Raw genomic sequence first — 22,496 nt, 5'->3', positions numbered from 1 at the left:
TCTGCCACAAGTAGGTGTGTTATTTTTAGTACTTTAATGAATCTAACTTGGACATAAAACAAAAGCTCCTTTCATGGCTGACAACATTTGGATCATTTCTTTCCTTTTGGACTTTTTGTAGCCACGCAATATATTTATCTCAATTCTTCTTTAGAGTAACCATCATACTTGTAATCATATTTCAGTCTTTAAAGCCAACTTAAAGGGAGACCAGGCATTGAATATGTTGGTATTTTGTAGAGTTCTGCAAAGCCTTTTTAACTGCAATTAAATATCTTTTATTCTAAAGAGAAATTATTGGGTTTATTGCTACTAATCCCTTATTATGAATTTATATGGGAAGCCTGCTGGTCAAGTTCGAGTAAGAACTAGAGCTGCTCAAGAAATTTACAGAAAACGTTTTCTTCCCACTATTAGGAACATCCATTGCCCTTAATACTGACAACTTCGAAGATCACATTATAGAAACTCAGTAACATGCATGGTTGCTTCCTCAGAGTTAATTAAAATCTTTACTCTTTCTCAAGGACATAAATTTGTAATCTCATATGCATATGGCAGCATGATACTTGTAGTTCATCCTCTCCTAACCATGATCAAGAAAGTCAATATCTGAAAGATGAAGATAACGACATTCAAATATCCAAAACGAAGTTCAATCAACCTTTCCTACCAATATGGGTGGAGGTTTCTACTTTCTATACTTTTGTATCTGTTGTGTTTTCTAATCCTACCTCTAATTTGGTCACTTTTTTTATACCGCCTTAACTACTTTGGCAAGGAAAGCTACTAAATTAAAATAGGAAATGTTACATCCCAAATTTTGTCCCAATTTTAAATGTCCTTTGTCGTGTTCGTTAAAAATTTCATAGTTCATCGAAGACAATGAAACACAAGGGCAAGGGTATGTTACATCCCAATTTTTGGCTCAATTTTAAAATGTTCATAAAGCCATTGAGGTTTCATATGAAGTCAATTGACAGGTAAAATTAGTTATGATCATGTAAAATGGTAAGATGGTTAATCGTTATATTTCATATGACGATGTAATGTTCCCATTATAAAATAAATAATAAATCAAACTTTTGTAACGGGCTGATTGATTTAATGTATCTCGGACCCATTTTTATTTTGTTTCCATAGTTTGTGTCGCCATCAGCTATCTTTGTACACCCTCAGAAAGTTTCCCAACGGGAATTTAAGCACGGCTTGTAGGTAGTCTATATGTATGCTTTTGGCTTATTTTTCATGTACTGTGAATTCCTGTTGGGATTCTCTGCAACTCGCCATTTCGGAAGTGAAAGATCTTCCCTACTTGTCTCTTCCGGTTTCAGTGAGATTCAACCCTCACCCTATTCTGTCGCCTGTAATACTTTGCTCGGATCTGGCAAGTCAGAGCATTATCATATTGCGAATATTCATTGTGTTGGTTTGATCTACTCCTTTGTCCTATATATTTGCATTAAATCTAGCTATTTGTTTACACTGTCTGCAAAATCTATTTGTGCATCACCTACGAATTCCATCTATCTCCAGTTCCCACCGGCCTCCATCTCAAGCAACACCCTTCACTTAAAATAGGAACATCAGATCTTCATTACGTTCTAAATCTGCCTATACATCTGCTATTAGTTCCGCTGGCAATCCTTCTTCATTCTTGTTTGTTATTTCACTTCATAATCTTTCCTAACTTCTCAAGCACAGTCTGCTCATACAAAATATGTGATCTCTGGTTCATAATTTTCACATCATCTGCTGTTGAATTAGCATGCTGGCCATTTTCTATAAGATTCTGAAACCTATTCCTAAACTCATGCTTAATTCCCTGAACACCTTCTCTTACAAAATTCACCATGCAATAATACTCCATTAGGTTATTTTGCAGAGATGAACCTGTCAATGCAATTCTGCGTTGGGTCTTCACTTGTTTCAATGCTTGAGTTATATCAGTTTTTGTATTCCTAATCATATGGGCATCATCATAGATGAGTATATCAAGTCCATTTTGTAAAGCTTCACAAATATCATCATGCAACAGCCCTGCTCATGATTGAAGCATAATTCTCAAATACAAGTAGTGGATAAGATCAAAAAAATCTTCTCATGCCCATGGTGCTTCGGATTCTAAAATTCTCCAAAATTTTAGAAATTTTAGAGTTCCATCACCAAGTACATAAGAGACCCAATCATCTATCTATAGATAGTAGAATCTATGGAAGGTGATTATGTTGCTGCTTCTTTAAGTTTATGTAGATTAGTCTCCATTGGAGAAGACATAGACTTGCAGTTCCACATTCCAAATCTCTTCAAGATGTTTATTGTATACTTTCCTTAATTAAGTATGATGTTGTCAGAATTCTGCCATACTTCCAGTCCTAGGAAGTAATGGAGTCCTAAATCTTTCATCTCAAATTCTCTGGTTAGATCTTTCTTACCTTGATCTATGAGATGATCATCACTTGTTATGAGTAAATCATCAACATACAGTATCAAAATTACCATTTCACTTTATCCCTTTTGTAATATAGATTTGGATCAACTTCATTCTTGGAGAATCCTATGCCAGTGAGATACTTATCAATTCTTTCATACCAAGCCCTTGGAGCCTGTATAAACCCATAGAGAACTTTCTTGAGCCCACAAACAAAAATTTTAGGGTTATGAGTTTCAAATCCTTCAGGTTGCTCCAAATATACCTCTTCTGTAATCTTTCCATTCAGAAATGTTGTTTTTACATCCATTTGATGTACTTTCCATCCCTCGATGCTGCAATAGCTAGGACTGCCCTTACGGAGGTGTATCTGGCAACAAGAGCAGAGGTTTCTTCATAATCAATCCCCTCTTTCTGAGAGAATCCCCTGGCTACGAATCTGGCTTTATATTTTTCAATGCTACTATCAGCAGCATGCTTGATTTTAAACATCCACTTGGAAGAAACAACAGATTTTCCTTCAGGCCTTGGAACAATTTCTCAAACATCATTCTTCATAATGGATTAGTATTCTACCGTCATGGCTTCCAAGCTGTTTGTTTAATAGCATCTGAAACATTGGTTGGTTCTGACTTAGACAAATAACTCATGTTTGTTGCATAACTAGCAAATCTTTTGGGCCTTTTTCTTTCTCTGGAGGTTCCAGATGGTGCAACAAAGCCTTGTGCTTCCTCTACTGTCTTAATGGCCCAAACTACTCTCTTCTTAGAATTTTGACTTTCTTCAAAATTGAGATTTTGAATTTCATCTTCAATTTCTTCAATGTTCTCCCTCTTTGACTCAGATTCAATGTTTTTCTTCAGAACTAGATAAGGAAGAGGGATCTCTAGAACTTAAGGCTCATTTGAATGCTAAATCTTCTTCAAAAATTACATCCCTACTGAGTTCAATATTTTTCTGACCAGGTGTGAAAATTCTATATGCTTTAGATGTTTCACTATACCCTACAAAAATACCTTTCCTCCTAGAGGGCTCTAACTTAGTTCTCTTTTTTTTTGAAACATGTATATATACTAGGCACCCAAAAATCCTAAGATGACTTCTATTAGGTTTAACCTTAGTAAAGACTTCTTCAGGAGTTTTATCTCTAAGGTAGGAGTGAGGACTTTTGTTTTGAATATAGACAACTGTACAAGAGCCTTCTGCCCAAAGATAATATTCCAAATTTTGATCAAATATCATAGCTCTTGCAGCTTCTATAATTGTCCTATTCTTGCTTTCTACTAGCCTGTTTTGTTGTGGGTTATAAGGAACAGTATACTCTCTCTTAATTCTTGTTTCTTTACAAAACTCTTTAAACAAATCTGAGATATATTCCCCTCTATCATTAGTCCTAAGAGTTTTAATGTTATGTCCTAATAAGTTTTCAGTTAAGGTTTTAAATTATTTAAATGTCTCAAGGATTTCTTATGATTCTTTACCTTTTAAGAAGTAAATCCAAGCTTTTCTAGAGAAGTCATCTATAAAAAGTATATAGTACCAAAATCCTCTAAGAGAAGGAACAGACATAGGTCCACAAAAATCTAAGTGGATTAATTCCAAAACATTGTTAGTTTTTCTAGTGCTATCATGAAATGGACTTTTGGTGTTCTTACCTAGAGCGCATCCTTTACTTATGCTTGAGTGATTTTTATTCAATTTAAGTAAACCAGTAATCATCTTCTCCATAGTTGATAAGGTTTTGAAATTTAGATGTCCTACCCTTCTATGTCATATTTCATTTATATCAGTAGCTTCATGAATTAAGGCTCGAATAGGTCAATTGGGTTCTGAATTTAATTCATACAAGTACCCCTTTCTTTGACCAATCAATTTTGCTTTCTTAATTGAGGAATTCTTAGCCCAGGTCATTACTTTACCGTCCATGAATGCAACATTATGTCCATCATCTTCAAGTGTTGTAACCGAGATTAGATTCTTTTTTATTCGTGGTACATAGAGTACTCCTTTGAGAAGAGAACAACCCGACTTTAGTTTCAAGCTGCAATTTCCAATTCCTTTGACACAATGTGCTGAATTATCACCGATGGTGACTTCGCCATCAATCTTTTCTGATATAGAGTCTAGTGCTTCTTTGTATCCTATAATATGTCGAGATGATCTACTATCAATCACCCATGCCTTACTTAAGATTTCATTTGATAGTGTGCCAAATACAATACATGATTCTCAGGATCATAGTTATCTTCTTCCCTAATAATGTTTGTACAGTTTACTTGTTGTTTAGAATTCTTAGGCCAATTAGATCTGTATTGTCCAAAATTTTCGCATCTAAAGCATTTTATTTTGGATAGATCTTTCTTAGGTTTATCATTCTTTTGATTACCCTTTGTCTTCTTGAAGTGCTTCTTCTTGCCTTTCTAGGAATTTATGTTAAGAACATGAAGTTCTTCATCTTCAGTCTTCAACTTTCCCCCTTTCTTAAATTTTTTGGATTTTTCTTGAAGAAAATCTCCCTTAAGTCTATTGAAGTCAGGAAGATTATCTCTGGCACTTACTCCTTGTGCGAATGTTTCCCATGAATCTGGTAATCCATCTATAGCCATCAGTGTTACTTTTGTGTCATTAATGATGGTTCCTATACTTGCAAGTTCATCTCTTAGACTGGCAACCCTTAGGAAGTAAGAATTCATCAATTCTCCCTTCTTTATTTGTATATGATTTAGTTGCCTTTTTAGTTCGAGAACTCTAGTTGCATTGTTAACCTCATATGCATTTAATAATGCATTCATTATATCAAATGTTGTTTGATGTTTCGTTAGCATGGGTACTATTTCATTTTTCACTCCATCTAATATGATCTATATGGCTTTCATGTTTCTTTTCCTCCAAATAGTTTTATGAGGTTCAACAGCAGGTTGTCTGGTTGTTGAATCAACAAATTGTTTTACGTCATTTTCTTCAAAAATCATCATGTTTCTAAATTTCCAAGTATCAAAGTGTTATTTCCCATCAAACCTATCCTCGGGTCTGATTGTGTATGCCATTGAAGATAGGAGAATGATGCTAGATATATATAAGTCTAATTATTTAATTTGCAGAGCCTAGGTTCAACTACCAGAGCTCTGATACCATGTAAATTTTCTGCAAATTCTAAATGACCAGATTTGTGATAATACTTTTAAAATGCTTGTTGTTCTGATCTTCCTTTATCTTTGATTTTGAAATGAGATGACAATATTGATTGTCCTTCTGAAATATATATTTATCACAGCAAGTATCGATTTGTGGCAGAGTTGTTTATAGGAGCAAACTTGGTGTTCAATTGTCTTTCCTTTAACTACAACTACACCCACCTCATATACCATAACCAAAGGGCATGTCCCTTAAAAGGACATGACCCTATCTAGGTCGGCCCAAAATACCTTCTCAAAATCGGTGCCTAGAAGGAGATGTTTAATGTTTAACAAACATAACTAATTAGTTAATGTTAATGCTTAACAAATGATCATTACCAAGGATTTCCGAACATGCTTATCCAAGGGTAATGTATTAATAGCCTTTGAGAGAAGAGGAATGTGCGATCTGCACAATCAAACTAGTGTGAGTATCGAAGTTAAAGTTTTTACACTAACCGGCTTATTAATTAACAACCGAGTTGGTCAACGTTCAAGTTTGAAGGCAAACAGTTAGTCTTACCAAGCATCAGAAGCCACATACTCGATGGGATGTGACTCCACAGTGGAGTCGCTCCCCATCAAAGACATGGCTCCCTGTGGTCATACTTAACCACACTCCCTATTCACTCCAGTACATAACGAACACATGCTCTATCAAGTCTTCCAATATCTACAGCGATCGATCTATCAAGTCCTCCAGTATTTACAGCAACTAGTCAAACACTTCTATCATATTTGCACTATTTATTCAGATCGAACTCAATCATATATATCTGTGTGTGTGTGTGTGTGTGTGTGTGTGTGTGTTTATATATATACATCTACATATATCTACATATATATATGTGTGTGTGTGTGTGTGTGTGTATGTATACATATATATATCTATATACCGTTCTCTAGTTTCTATTTGACTATTATCATTCTCATATTTCAATAGGTTCTCAGTTTTATATCTATCATTGCACCTTAAGATATTGTGAAAGGATTTAGATTAAGAGAATTTGAATAAGAAATTAAAAGTTACTCACTCAAAGGTAAAGTCTAATATATTTTGACATGGTATCAAAGCATATAACAATTTCGAAGAGGTAATTTTCATAGTCAAATCTACATTGATGGAGTTATCTGCATTTGATTGTGGAAGCTTTTGAATTCACTTTGTCTATTACTGGAAACTCGATGCGGAGGGACATGTAGTTTCAGGAGCGAAAATATCCTACCCTAGTGTACCTTAATCTTGGAAATTTCCTGAAGTTTCTGTTGGTGTAAATAAGTATTTACTATTTACACTTACTTAAGTTTACTTAGGTTAATGCATATTTTAATATTTATTTATTATTCACCTAATAGTACGTGCACTCTTGTGAGTTGTCATGTTGACAACACAGGAGTTCACACCTCTTTTATGCACATGGTGTCTACAATCTTCCAATCTTATCCACTCATCTAGAATGTTGGATAAGGTGTGTGCTTAGTTGTCAATGCTTATCTTATCCCTTGATTGTTTCTAGAGACATTCTAGGTGCTTCCTAAGAGGCCTTTATATACAAACACTCCTAGTGTGTTTGCACATCACATCATATAATGAACAGAGCAATGTATTAGAACATACTCTGATTAATTGATCATATCCATTTTTGGTCTACAGTTGTCCTTGTGTTTGAGTTCTTAATTCCTGGGTGAATTTTTCCCTTAAGCAAATTCTTACATGGTATCAGAGCTATACCAAATTCTTACAGTTTCCAATAGGAGATTAAGTTGTATTTGGAGGAACAAAGATCTAACCAAAAAGGGTTAAGTGAAGAAGATATAGTAGTGAGTTCTTGAAGTAAGATTGATGATATTGGTTGGTATGATTGTTAAATTAAATGTTTGCAAGCCTTACATGGAAGATTGAAATATGTTTACCCACGGAATAAGGCTTTTGAAAATTCCAAAATCTGATACTATTAATATACAGAGCAATTAGAATAGCAACCAAATCCTTTATGAATGACTAGTCATGAATCATCTGAATTGTTTTTGGGAGCGGAGAAAATAAGTGACAGAGAGGACTGAGTACGAACACATAGAAGGGAGATTGCACTCGTGGCATAAAAGTGGGCCACGTTGGGAAGACCCTACCAAATGCAAGGAAGCAACCAACGAGCCATCATGTTTTTAAAGCATAGAAAGGGAAAGCAATCAAACACAAAGAATTCAAGTATGTGTCATCTACGAGTAAATCGAGGAGACAAATTTAACTTTGAGTGTAATGGACCCACCACCTTACTAAAGCCCTTTCACACTGGAACAAGGTTCATCACAAGTGGATCTCTCCAATTATTTCGCACAATCTTTCCAGTATCATGATTTTATAATAATAATAATAACAAGATAGTAAAATTGATCTTAGCAAAGGAAATTCAACGGTTGAGTTATGCAACTAAACTCAATCAAACCCTCACTTAATCAATAGATATTCAAGGAAGAAGGATCGCTCTAAATGTGCAGAAGCTAATCATGGAGTGATTCACTATTTGTTTCCATGAGTAGCAATGTTAGAAGTATTAAGGCTAAGCATTAACAATTGTCAAGTAAATTAAAAGGAGTTGATCACGTTAAAAGATAATATAAGGGCTTCTAGCAAACTTAATATGGCTATGGTTATGAGGCGAAAGAATTAATATGGATAAGAGTCAATATTTTCTAATGTTTCGAATTAGCAAGCTAAAGGCCGAGTGGAAAATATTGTTGGGCAATGATTGTAATAGGTTGTTGGGACTTTGGGAGATATTTGTGGAGAGCTTGGCTTGCGCTAGATTAACCAATGGTGAAAATGACAACAAAATTCAAAAGTAAAGGTTTCATCGAAGATCTAGACAAAGCAATGGCTTCAATTATTAGACTACATGTCTCTCCCAACTTTTGGGAATATGTCTAAACAATAACAACATCTAAATAAATTACTGAAGGAAGATGAATACTATAGCAACTGAATATGCAGTACACGAGTTCTTGAGTTCAATGGAGGCCTTAAGGACTTTGATTACAATAATGATGTGATTTTGGGGTTGAAAGCTTGTTCGAATTGCTCCTGAATAATGAGATAAGTTCACTGTCTCTTGATTAGTACATTTATTTATTGTAACTAATCCATGCATGTAATATAAGAGTTATTTACTTTATAATGCTCTTGTTCTTTTCCTTGATCCCTTAGATGATTCTTTACAAAAAAAATTAAAATTAAAAATTATGAAGAAGAAAAGAAAGAGGTTTTTCATATGTGATGTGATGTAAAATTGCGAGACAATATAAGAGGGAATTTTACATTGTAAGGGGAATAATAAACAATGTTTCATTCCCATTTGAACTATCTTCAAAAGGGAGATATCAGAGAGGAGACACCATCAAGGATGTGCAAGGATGTTCTTTCAAGAGAAGAAGATTGGTGCTTTAGGTATGCTACTAAATATTGTGCAAAACCCAATCTTATGACAGTGGCTCCAACGAAGGTTTAATCTCGATTTTGTTAGTCCTCTAATGATCATGTTGGATAATGTGAGGCTCTTGAAGTGAATATCCTTAATGATTAAGACTATGAAGTATCCTTCTATATTAAGCAGGAGTAGACCATGTCGAGATGGATTCTCAAGTGATCAGAAACTATAACAAATAAAGGACTATGATTCATGGGATACAATTTCATATATGTAGGTTGGAAGGCCTTATGCTATTAGGATACCTATTGAACTAGGGAAGCATGGCATGACTTATCGCCAGGAGGTTAGAAGGATGATAACAGATTCAACGGAGTCTGACACTTCATTAGAGAGAACCTTGTATTACATTCTTGTCTATGAGAGATAATGTTGAGGTGAAAACCTTATTCTCTAACATGTTTCGTGGTGAATGTCATGACAACACCGCATGACAATATCGGTGGCAACTTCACGTGAACTTCTAATGTCATGCGTGTATGAACTTGCCCCCTATGTACATCATGAGGCAGTGAAAACTTCCAAATGATTATCACTTGTATTTGCAGAAGCTATTGAAAGGTGACGATCTTACAATAATTTTAATCATGATATACATTTATGTAAATGTTGAAATAGATCATGAAAGGCTTTATCTTGTAAATCAACAACTATGTTAGATTTCATTAAATTGACGGTCGATAAGTTGTTTGTGTAGATATATGATAGGTATTTGGTGAATATCTTGCCTTGATATTCTGATAGGCCATTACTCAAAGTACTTGGTGAATATCATTAAATTGATGTTCTGATAGGCCAATACTCATGTTACCTAATATGATATCAAAAGTGTATTTGGCGAATGTCATATGTTGACATTATGATAGGCCAATACCTACATGATATTATATAATGGGAGTCTTTTGATCAAAAATTTCCTTGATGCGTGATTTCTAGATATTACCAATGGTATTCTATTTTCATGTGTTTATCCTTCTAAACTAAGAGGAAGTGTTAATGTGTTGGTTCAATCAGGATAAAATTATTGTTGAAAATATAAATATATTTATGTAATATATTATTATATTGTTTTCAATATAATTATTTTGTTATTTTTTATGTATAATGTGTGTGTGTGTGTATATATATCTTATACATGTCACATTATAACAATTCAAATTGATTGACTAAGTATATATATCACATTATAACAATTCAAATGATTGACTAAGTATATATATATATAATACATGTCACATTATAAAAGACAAATTTTGTCTGCTCAGTGTGCTTTGCACTATGAGCTGTGAGCTGTGAACCAGATTGCTTAGATAGAGCAGCTAAGTGCTTCCGGCATTCAACCTTCATGTGCCCATACTTGTGGCAATAGTTGCATTGAATGTTCTTTTTCTTCGAGCCTTCTGACGTTGGAGTAAAGGACCTCTATTGAGAAGACTATTGTGAACCAAAACCACCTTATTGTTGTCACGATATTCGAAGATGGTTAGCATCCGTTGTTTCCACGTGCCATAATTTCGATCATTGAACTTTTGATTTCCCTCGAGCAAAATAGTAGTCAGAGATGCCATAGCACGCTTTTCAATTAAAATGCATGAAAATCTGTGAAGGCACATACTTTGAGGCAAAACAACAGAAGACCCAAAATAATTAAAGGGGTACCCAAAAGAGAGCTCAAAAAACCCAAAAAGAATATGTTGTCAGTTTGCGGATCTGTTGGTTCGAAATTCGAGGCACCCAAAAAAATCTAATGACAACCCAGTTGAGCTCTCAAAAAACCCACCAAGTATTTATAAAAGTTTTTTGATCCGGTATAGAAATTTAGAGTTTCGAAAAAAGGCCTTGGCTGCAAAAAAGCTTAGAAAAATGGCAGATTTGCAGAGAAAATTGGAGAATGAGCGTAAATAAACAACAGAGGTTTGTTAAAAACCTAAATGCCTCACTTTCAGAAAAAATGGAAAAAAAGGGCCACAAAACAAACACATGATTTTCAGAGAAATCTGTATGCAAGTGGCAATAAAATTTGGGTGTACGTTGTAGAGAAATGGCATCCAATGGACCTCCACATGAACAGCAGAGAACCCTCGATTTTCAGAGGATTCAGCCTCGCCAATTGCAAATAAAAGGGCGTGAGTTTGTAGACCAGAAAAAATCATGAGTTACAAACAAAATGGCACAATTTTTTGGCAAAAAACCCTCGTCAAACTAGAGGTTTTGGAAGCAAATATGCATGAAAATAATTTCAAAAATAAAAGATAGATAATTTCAACCAAGAGATTATAATTATTTTCGAAAAAATTTAAAGTATTAGCTCTGATACCATATTACGGAGTTTTTGGAAAATATTTGCTTGATATTAACGGAGGTTAGAGATCAATTTATACAAGAGACTAAACGATGTTTCCGTAGGAAACAATCGTAAAGAATAGATATTCTAGAAACAGAAAACTAAATATTAGAAACATTCTAATATTTTACAAGAGATTACAATAGATAACCATTAAATACTACACAGAGATAATAGAAACTATCTATTATCATAATATAATCAAGAGAGAGCACTAGTAGTAGCAACATTCTCCTTTCCCTTTTTGTAAATAATTCCAATGTCAAACCAACATTTTGGTGATTCATTTATGTTACTTGTATGATATTAATCATTGTTCAATTGAATGCGTTAGGCTCCTATGGTCCATTTTGATCTCAATCAATATAATATTGGTGTCATTGTTTTATACTGTGAATGTTAAGTCAAACTTCCTCATAAATGGATTTTACCAAATGTTTGCCTTCAATTTGTTGACACTAATAAAAGCCATGGGAAGCCCTTCTTGCATCATTATTGCTCCAATATCTTCTTTCAAACATTGAATTTGACCAAACAAAAATAGAAAAATCAAGGGTAGCCAACACAGACAAGGCCATTATACAGGTTGCAAATGAAAAGGATTCACTCTAGGACGCTCAATATGGCCCTAGCAAAAGGACTAGAGCCAACACTAAGAAGAAGGATTCCACTGTTGCTAAAGAGACCATAGAGATTAGGAAAGTTGCTAAGGAGATGGATAAGTTGGAGCACAAAGTTGCGGAGCTGCCAAAGTGCCTGGACTAGCTGTGTTTTGTTTGGTCCCTATGTGTTCTAGTTAGTGGTCTTTTTGTGGGGGTTGTTGGTTCCCAAAACCGCAGATTGGAAATCCAAGATCCTGCCACTTCTCCGATAGGACTTCTCAATCAGTTCTGGCCAACGAATGGGAATACTTCTCGATTCCCCTGCACTTATGCTCCGCTACACCTAGGTGGGTAAACCTTCACCTCAAACGCTGATTGTCTGGTTCAAGACTTTTCTATAGCAAATTTAAACTTTTGGAGTTCTCCGGCTGGCAAGGTCCTTGAACTTGATGAAACTGAAACTAAATGTTGACTACTTGAAATAATTGAATGTTTTGTATAAGGTTTGTTAATAATGAATTTGATGCTTGTAGGAAGGAAGATACAGATTTTCTGACTTCAATAATAGAAAGACTAATGCCTCTGCTCATCCGGGCAATAGAGTCAACTTCAGTGAATTTTCACATACAACTTCATAAAGTTCTTATGCACTTGTACTGCTAACAATTAAATCATCAAGATGCGACCGATCAAATATTACACAATCTTAAATTAGTTCAGATTGAACTTTAACTCCTCTGGTAGGGAGACAAACTAGACACAAATACGGAAACAACTGTATATTTCACAATATTTGTGATGATCAAATTTAAATGCTAAATGACCATGTCCACTTATCCGACATTTAAGTTGTATACAGAATTCCAAAAAATAATTAGAAAGGACGATTCATCTGCAATTTAAATCTCCATGCCATTTAGTAATAAACAAAAGACATTTTATTTTATTAATATTATAATAGAATTTATATTACAAAATCATAATGTTGCTCCTTATCCCTCCATACAATAATAAATATAAAATACTTTCTCCAGAATATGACTGTTTTTCCGAGTATATTTCTTCTTTACTTCAAATAGATTTGGATCTTATTATATATCTTTCCAAAAGGTAATACCCTTTAGAATGAGGCTCTTATCTTTTTAAAATATAATTCATTCCTCTTTGCTTCATAACCGCACCTCCTCCATTTTAATTTGTGACATACTTTTTCTTAACGATAATTTTAATCATAAATCTAAGAACTTGTATGTTACCGGGCTACATGGTACGGCCCATTAAATATTAACCTTGCCAGCAAATATTAATTTTATCAAAGTCCTTGTTTTATTTTCAACTCCTGTGGCATCCAAGACATACACATACCATGAATTGGTTTTATCACTACCTCTAAATGATAACAAACTCCACCGCAAGCTTATTTAATATAATAAAAAATCACTACCATAGGCTTCATAAATGTCGTGAACTTCTAAAGGGCGCTCATAGTCTGAGAAATAATCTGAAGCAGAGCTTTTTTATTATTAGGCATTTTTGCATGATTTTATCAGGGCTCTTTCAAAAAATAAAAATCCTGTGAGTTAAAGTCGCAAAACCTTAATGCATATAGCTTCTATTGTATTTTCTCTTCCACCACATAAAATCTCCCGACAGTCTACTGCAAAATATTTTAATTACTTTGTATATGCGATGAGTATCATTGCCTATGTGTTTTACGGCTTTGGACGTGGGTGACTTCATTTTGTAATTCGACTTCTCTCCTGGCTTTGGAGTTCTTCGCCTTCACGTGTCACTCTGTGCGGGTCTTGCATAGTCTTTGCCTGACTCTCCTCTTCTTTGATGTCAGAAGTTTTGTCTTTAGATTCACTGAGTTGTGCGTCTTAGGTAGATTGCTCGTCTTCAGAACCAACACCATCCTTACATACTATTGTCAATCCCTCAATGTTTGGTATTTGCATTGTCCTGTTTTGTCGCTACCTCAAACACATCTCTTATTTCATTTTTTCTGAACCTGTCACAACTAGTTTAATCAAACCACCATTTTTCTAATATGCTGCAGTTGATGTCTGTGAAGAAATAAACCTTATTTGGGTTGACATTGATCATTAATTGTTGGTGTGTATACTCACTCATTCGAATGCTTCAATTACTCCCTACTGCTCTTTGTTGTTGATGCACATATACTCCATTCAATAACTTTGAAACACTGTCTATATTCACAGCCATTACTTTGCCATATAGGAACTATGGTTATTTCAGCTGCTACTGGTAAATAGATATGTGACATTGAAGAACGATCAGGCTGTTACAAAATATATACTGGGAATAGTTTTCATTGGGAAGTAAAGATGATTGACATCAAATAGGGGACCTTGTAGTAAAGATTATTAGGATTTCCTTCTGTATACTGAAACAGATCCTTTTTGTAATATCACAGTAACTATCCAATAATGAAAGCACTGTTTAATGAATGCCCAGGGCTAGTTATGATGTTTTAAAAATGGTCTTTTATCCTGAATGAGACAAACTCAACAATTGTGATCAACAGGTCTGCATATCTTCAAGTTGTCATTGGTGGTCAGCCCTTACCTTGTAATAGATTGCAGACTAGATGAAATATATGTACTGGTCCATAGTGAAAACGTGCACAAATGGAGGCTCAAAAATTGAGCTCCATCAAGGGCTTTGCCCTTTCTAGTCATGTTGTCTTTTGCTCTGACTGGATTTTGTCCTTTGTCATGTATGTTTTGTGTGTTGTTGTTTAATGGTTGTGCTTTAATGGTTAAGATCTTTAGCTTGATTTTGTAAAGGGTTTTAAGGTCCCTTCAAAACCTGGTTTTACTTAATCAAAAGCATTCAAGTGTCCATGTGTGCTTCTCTCAATTGTTAGACTACTTATGTCGTTCTTACAAACAAACAAACAAATCTTTTTTCAATAAGGTTTTATAGGGTGTTGCTACATGAACAGATCTTTTGTAGTATCCTTTCAACCCCAAGAATCTTCTTAAAAGGCTATTTTAGCTAGTAAACAATCTTTGATAATTGTAGCCTTCTTCAAACCAACTTTAAAACCCTGCTGCAATACGTGTCCTAAGTGTCCCACTTCCTTTTACTCCAAATGCACATTGGATTGTTTTTTCTAGGTTCTCTTATCAAACCTAAAATACTTTCTCCACATCTTGCAAGTGTTCCTCCCATAACTTCTTGTACATCAAAAAATATCAAAACAAATGTCCTAAGACATGGACATAATATGCAATTTGTGAGACTTTGAAATGTGGGCGGGCACAAGAGAGACAAAGGAACATAACACAGAATTCATAATGCCCTTCATGTGTACTACATGTTGTCTCATGGACCTTTTGTGACTCATATTTGATGATAGTCTAAACATAAATCTAATTTAATGAAAGAAGAACATACCATTTAACTCATCCAATAATTCGTTGAGAATAGGAATAGGAAACTTATCCTTGAGAGTATTCTTATTGAATTTCATGTAGCCTGAAAACATTCTACATGAATCATCATCCTTAATCATGACCACTAGAGATAAATAAGTACTTTTTCTTGGTTCCATCTATGCCCAAAATTTCCTACACCCACTTTTCTATTTCAATTTTTTTGTGCCTAATGCTAGGCCCAAATACTCTCCGTCCTGAATTCGAAGACATGGTTATGAACTTTTGGCTAGAGGTATGTAATTTGATTCTTGAAATTTTGTTGATGTTGAATGATCTCTTGAAGCTCTGGTGGAATCAAAGTTTCCACATCATGTGCTTCTTAGAAATGTAATTGTGCTACTATGCCATACAGTCCCTTTTTGATCAATTTTGTAATGTCCCCGATTTAGCAAGTTTTTGGAGTTTGGATTTGTCAGCTCATCAGCGCAACCCCCATGAATTGACGTTTGGTTTTGGGGGTCTTTGATATGGATTTGCTATTTTTGGACTTACTATTTTTAGTAAGTCACTTTTGGCCAATTTCTATTTTGGGCAAGGCTGTTTTGACAATGTTGGTCACTTATCATTTTGCTTTTGGGTTCAAGACGAATTGATTTGGTGAAGTCATATTTATTACAATTGTAGTGGGACTTAATGATTATTTGATGCATTGGTAATTAATTATGGTGCTTTAAAGTAATTGGACTTTATATTATAAAGCAAGGTTTAAGTGAGAAGTGTCAAGGTGAGGCCAGGTTGCACAAAGTCTTATAAATATGACTTCATTTTAAAGAGAAAAGCATCTTGAAATATATATTTTCCTTGCTCAATTTCATTTGGCTGAGGGTTTGAAGGTATTTTGAGTTTCTCATAAAAAATTGTGCTGAGGTAAACAGTTGTAATCTCCTACTGTAATTTTTGTGATTAAGGAGACTGTCATTCTGAAGACAAATCGATTGCTACTGAGTGATATTGTTCAGCAATTGAAGGGAAATCAATTGGCATTAATACTAGCTGTGGTTGCATTTTCAGAAGCACGTGAGGCATTAGATTACAGCTAGGACATCAAATAACATCACAAGAGGTCTAGGCATTTGCATACAGCTAGCAAGGCACTACATCCACACCCTGCAATCAACGTGAACAAACTGTGCAAACAGATTAGCATCAAACGTCGATCATTCTGGCCGCCAGTATTAATTGGAGGCAAAATTGGTAGTTTGGCATTGGACTTTTTGAACCTGGGAATTGTGTTTGAGGCTGGAGTTAGCTGATGTGTATGTAGATGCCGTAATTAAGGCATTTTGGACGCCTCTCACAAACTGGCAATACCTGCGGTTGTTTACAGCAATCAGGTTTCTTTGTCTATTTAAATCTTGCAAATTCGGTTCATGAAATTAATCAAAACCTTGCCTTTATTTAATCAATAAATTCAAACTAATTTTGGAGTTGTTCTTTAATCGTAGTGTTTCCCTATATTCTTTATATAATCTGGAAAAAAACAAAAACAAAAGAATATATAAAAACAAAAACAAAAAAAGAAGAAATTCGTCCTTTGGCTGACTAAGATTTGCAAGAGTGAGCATAGGTTTTTTACAGTGGTATCAGAGTGGTTTCCTACCAACCTGCAGAAATTGGGCTCAGAATTTTCAAAGGGATATCTTTGTTGTTCTACATCTTGAGACATGGATGGTGATCGAAGGTTTGTGCCAGGCATGCACTACACCCAACGGGATCAGAATGTACCTCCTGAAGAGGGAGAGCCAAAGATTCAATTGGGCTCGGTGGGTAATCCGTGAGGTTCTGGTGGCATCGGGCAACAAGCTACAGATGCTCAGGTTGATAGAGACACCTTGCAGGCATTTAGGAATATCGCAGCTAGGCAATAGCAGATGACAGGTGTTCTCCAACAGTTGTCTAATAGCTTGCAACAGTTAGCTTTGCCTCGGGATCGGGGTAGAGAGATAGATCGAGATGTTTCTGTTGGTTCCCACAGGTCATGTGTGGATACGAGGCCCAAGGCTGATAACAAGCACAGGATCGAGGATCATGTTAGAATGGATGATAGGGTGGATAGGACAAGCTATTTGTGCTCAAGATAGGCCACAAAGACCCACTTTGTTGAGACCCGAATTAGATGCAAGTAGCACTACTTCTGACACTGCTCCATTTGTTGATGATGTACTGACTCATTTTCATGAGCGGGATGCTCTTCCTCAGGTATTAAAGGATAACTTGAGTTTTGACAAATATCTGACACAGAAGCCTGAGCATTCCAGGGGTAGGCCTGCTTCTGACAAACAATGGCCCAGGTATACTGAGCTCCAACAGGCAGCTAGTAAGATGACATAGGCTCATTTTGATGGGAGCAGTAGAGTGATTGCTAAAGCTTGGGTCCACAAGCTCGACACCTACCTTGCTTTGCGTCCTATGACTGAAGAGGACGCCATCAAGTTTGTTGTGCTACACCTTGATGGAGTTGCGCACGATTGGTGGTATCATGGTTTAGTATCTCTCCATCATGATCAAATCATATCATACCAGGAGTTTGTTAACAGGTTGATAGAACATTTTGACAAGAAGGATCCCGAGGTTTATTTTAGGGAGTTGGCTCAGTTACGATAGATAGCTGGTTTGGAGGCATTCATCAGTGAGTTCCAAAGGTTGTCAGTGATGGTGTATGACATATCTGAGTGGAGGAGGGTTATTTTTTCATTGAAGGTCTTGCTAAGCCACTTAGAGGGTGGATTGAGTTATTAGATCCCCCTTCATTGCAGGAGGCAATGAAAAAGGCTCGTAATTTAGAGGTCTCTACACCTAGAGGCAAGTTTTCCTCGAAGCTTGCCATGTCCTCCTATGATAGAACACCTCACCAGAGAGAGGAGAAGATTGAGGGTAAGCGCCCTGCTGCAGCACTGTTGGACCTAGAACCAATTAGTGATTTGAGGAGAAGGAAGTTATGTTTCTATTGCAGAGGTCTTTATGATGGCGATCATGATTGTCCTATGAAACCTAAGGGTAAAAATAGGATGATGGAGTGGTCCTACGATGATGATTGCAGTGCTGAGTTTCACAAGCAGTTTGGGGATTGTGATCAAGATCAGCATAGGAGTGATGATGTTGATAATGAGGTGGATGACTCCAACCTCAAGTTAGCTTACTTATCCAATATGAGGAAGGAGGAAGCTTTCAGGATGCGCGGGCTAATACCTGGATAGGGTATTGTTGCTTTATTTGATACTAGAGCCACTCATAATTTTATTGATGCACATTTGGTTACAACGAGAGGTATGCAAACTGAGGATTTCAAGGGTCTTTGAGTACAGGTAGCAGATGGTTGCACTTTGAAGTGTAACAAGATGATTACAAATCTTCCTGTGAAACTTAATACATATGTTTTCTCTATGGATTTTTATGCGGTAGACTTGAGGGGGATAGATATAGTTCTTCGTATGGCTCGATTACACACACTTAAGGATATCTACTTGAGTACAGAGATGGAGATGAGATTCACTAAGGACGAGCAGTCCCAAGTTCTTAAAGCAATCCATAATGATGAGATGAAACAGATCTCCCTTAGGCACATGCAGCATTTGGTTCGTCATGAAGATATTATTGATTAGGTAGTGGAGTGCAGGATTATACCTACTCAAAAGAATATCGAGGAGGCAAGATATCATCCAAATATCCAACAGTTGAGAATTAAACACTCTAAAGTGTTTAATGATTTACCCCCTAGTAGGCCATCGGACCATGGGATTGAGCATATTATTGAGTTGGAGGAGGGCACTAAGCCTATTATGATTACTCCCTATCGCCATCCGAAGAGACTCAAAGATGAGATTAAGACAACTATACAAGAGCTACTTGATCAGGGGCATATTAGGCCAAGTAAATCCCCATTTGCTTCTTCAGTTGTTCTGGTGAAGAAGGATGGCACCCTTCGGATGTGCATTTACTACCAAATGTTGAATAAGAAGACCATTAAAAACCAGTATCTAATTCCATGGATTGATGAGCTAATTGATGAATTGCATGGGGCTAAGTATTTTTCCAAGATTGATTTGAGATCCGACTATCATCAAATCCAGGTCAGAGAGCAAGATATAGAGAAGACAACATTCAGGTGTTAGTGTGGGCATTTTGAGTTTTTGGTCATGCCTTTTGGTCTTACCAATGCTCCTGCCACTTTTCAGTCTACTATGAACAGGGTGTTCCACAGTCAGCTCCGCAGGTTTCTATTGGTCTTCTTTGACGACATTCTAATTTATAGCAAGACTTTGGATGATCATGTTGTTCATTTCGATATAGTCTTGGGTATATTGGATAGGGCTTCCTTGTATGCCAAGGAGTCCAAGTGTGCTCTCGATATGACAGAGTTGCTTTACTTGGGGCGCATTATTAGTGCTAATGGGGTTCACATGGACCCAGATAAGATCCGCGCTATTGTGGAGTGGCCTACACCTGAGACCCTGACACAGTTGAGAGGGTTGATTGGACTTTGTGCCTTTTATCGTAGTTTTGTGGCCGGTTTCTCACGACACGTTGCTCCCCTTACAAATTTGACCCGTAAGGGTGCTTTCCAATGGTTGGCTCAGGCACAAGAATGTTTTGAGAAGTTTAAGACTATTATGACTTCATGTCCAGTATTAGCTTTACCTGATTTTTCTAGGCCTTTCGATTTGCATTGTGATGCTTTCGGAGAGGGCACTGGTGTTGTTTTGTCCCAGGATCAACATCCCATAGTTTTTGAGAGCAGGAAATTGCAGGGTCCTGAAAGAACTTTCAGTATTTATTATCATGCATACTTTGGCTAAATTCAAGCAGAATTTGATGGGCAGCAAGTTTTGCATTAAGACTAATCATAATAGCTTTGAGACATTTCATGGGGCAAAGAGATTTGAATGAGAGACAGCAGAAATGGGTCAGCAAGCTATAGTCTTATTATTTTGATATCTCCTATATCAAGGGGACTTTTCGAGGAGACCTCACCTTTATATAGTTTCTGTTATTTCAGAGGATTGCAGACATTTGATTATAGTTGAGTATGTCAGGGATCAGAGGACAACAAGTATTGTGGATGGTAGCATTCAAGATGATAGATATTCGCTTTCAGGAGAGTTGATTATATACAAAGGGAGGATATATTTGATTCCAGAGTCAGATGTGCATAAGATTATACTGCGGGCATTTCATGATTCTCCCATAGCTGGTCACCCTGGGTTTTTTAAGACTTATAGACTAGTTCGAGAGAGATTTACATGGAAGGGATTGAAGACTGATGTTCATCACTATGTCCGAGAGTGTTCAGTTTGTCAGCAAAACAAACATGAACACACATATCCTGTTGGTTTATTACAGCCACGTCCTATTCCTGAAAGGAAGATGGAAGGAATCTCCATGGACTTCATTGTGGGCTTGCCTAAAGCCCAAGGATGGGATTGCATATATGTGGTGGTAGATAGGCTCACAAAGTATGCTCACTTTCTCCCTATTACCACTACCTATTTAGCCGTGCAGTTGGCTGAATTATTTTTTAGAGAAATCCTCAGGTTGCATGGTTTACCTTAAACCATTGTGAGTGAACGTGACAGCAGAGTTATGAGTCATTTTTGGAAGAAGAATTTTAGATTGTGTGGGACTGAGTTGACTCCTAGCACCAACTACCATCCGCAAACTAATAGACAGATGGAAATAGTAAACAAGTGGATAGAAGGATATCTACGATATTCTGTCTCTTCTCAGCAAAAGGCTTGGGTAAAGTGGATTCACTTATGTGAATATTATTACAATTCCACTCATCACATGACTACATAGATGTCGCCTTTTAGGGCTCTATACAGGTATGATCCACCTAGTTTTATAGAGTTATGAGGTGATAGCAAAGTACCGAGTGCAAGAGATTTGTTGCAGGACAGTCAGGATGTAGTAAGATCCTTGAGAGATAATATATAGATAGCACAGAATCAGCAAAAACAATATGCTGGTCAGAAGAGATGTAAGAACCCCAAATAGGCTCTATGCTGATCACTGTTTGTTTCCCTGAGTGTAATGATTGTTTTTTGTTGGTTCTTGAATGTTTCAAGCTGCTTCTGGTTTTTTTTTGAGTTTATAAAAGAGAATACAAATATTGAAACTAATTTACCCAAAATTATAACTCAAATCTAATTATAATGCTGATCGAACTCATTTATTCAGATGGCTCATACAATTTATACAATGTTTATTGTTGGAAGAATACATAAAAAAAACATCAGCATTAATAGTTGAAAAAAACCTGATTTTTGACTCCAAAATGCAAACACGCTGCTGATTGCTCCCTCTCTAGGCAGCGCCTATCAAAATCTGCAATATTAAATCTCTGATTTTGAATTTACTGTAGCGCGGTACTGTTCACGGCACTGTTCACGGGCACTGTTCACGGTACTGTTCACGGCACTGTTCACGTGTACTGTAGCGCACTGTTCACGACACTGTAGCGCACTGTTCACGGTACTGTAGCTGCTGTTATAAATCTGCAAACAGATCCATCCCATTTTCTCCTACTGAAACACAATATTGACTTCTGGATGAAGCCAACTCACAGGCAAAATTCGGGTGATATTTCACACCTTCAAATTGCATCAACTCTGAAGAAACTACGTCCTCCACAGTCTGAATTCTTCTCGAATTTGTAGAAACCCTGGTTTTAAATAATTCTCATAACATGCTCTTGAAGGAAGACAAGGTTTGTTTATAAAGACTCCTCAACTCCAGAATGAGGCTCTACGCTCAATGTGGGATAAAAGAATATAATAATAACATAAAAAATGTTATTACATTAAAACTTAGAAAACCCCTTTTAATTTTCCCATAAGCTTGGACCCACAATTAATTGAAATATGGCCCCCTTTTATGATATCATGACCCTCACTTAAGTTATAATATAAAAACATATTATAACTTAATAATATAAGCTCAAAACCAATAATGTTTATTCTAACTAAATAAACATTAATATCTCCATTATTACTCA

General features: G+C 36.0%; 1 protein-coding gene across 3 annotated transcripts in view; it reads right to left on the bottom strand.

Moving 5' to 3' along the window:
* Positions 1–22,496, bottom strand: part of LOC149538648 (Pyridoxal phosphate (PLP)-dependent transferases superfamily protein) — a 130,869-nt gene that overhangs the window by 85,425 nt on the left and 22,948 nt on the right. The window lies entirely within an intron of this gene.

This window comes from Cupressus sempervirens, chromosome 9 (assembly GCF_028749045.1).
Source record: "Cupressus sempervirens isolate cs-2001-9-10 chromosome 9, ASM2874904v1, whole genome shotgun sequence".
Taxonomy (NCBI): Eukaryota; Viridiplantae; Streptophyta; class Pinopsida; order Cupressales; family Cupressaceae; genus Cupressus; species Cupressus sempervirens.
This window is presented reverse-complemented; position numbering and strand designations above follow the sequence as displayed.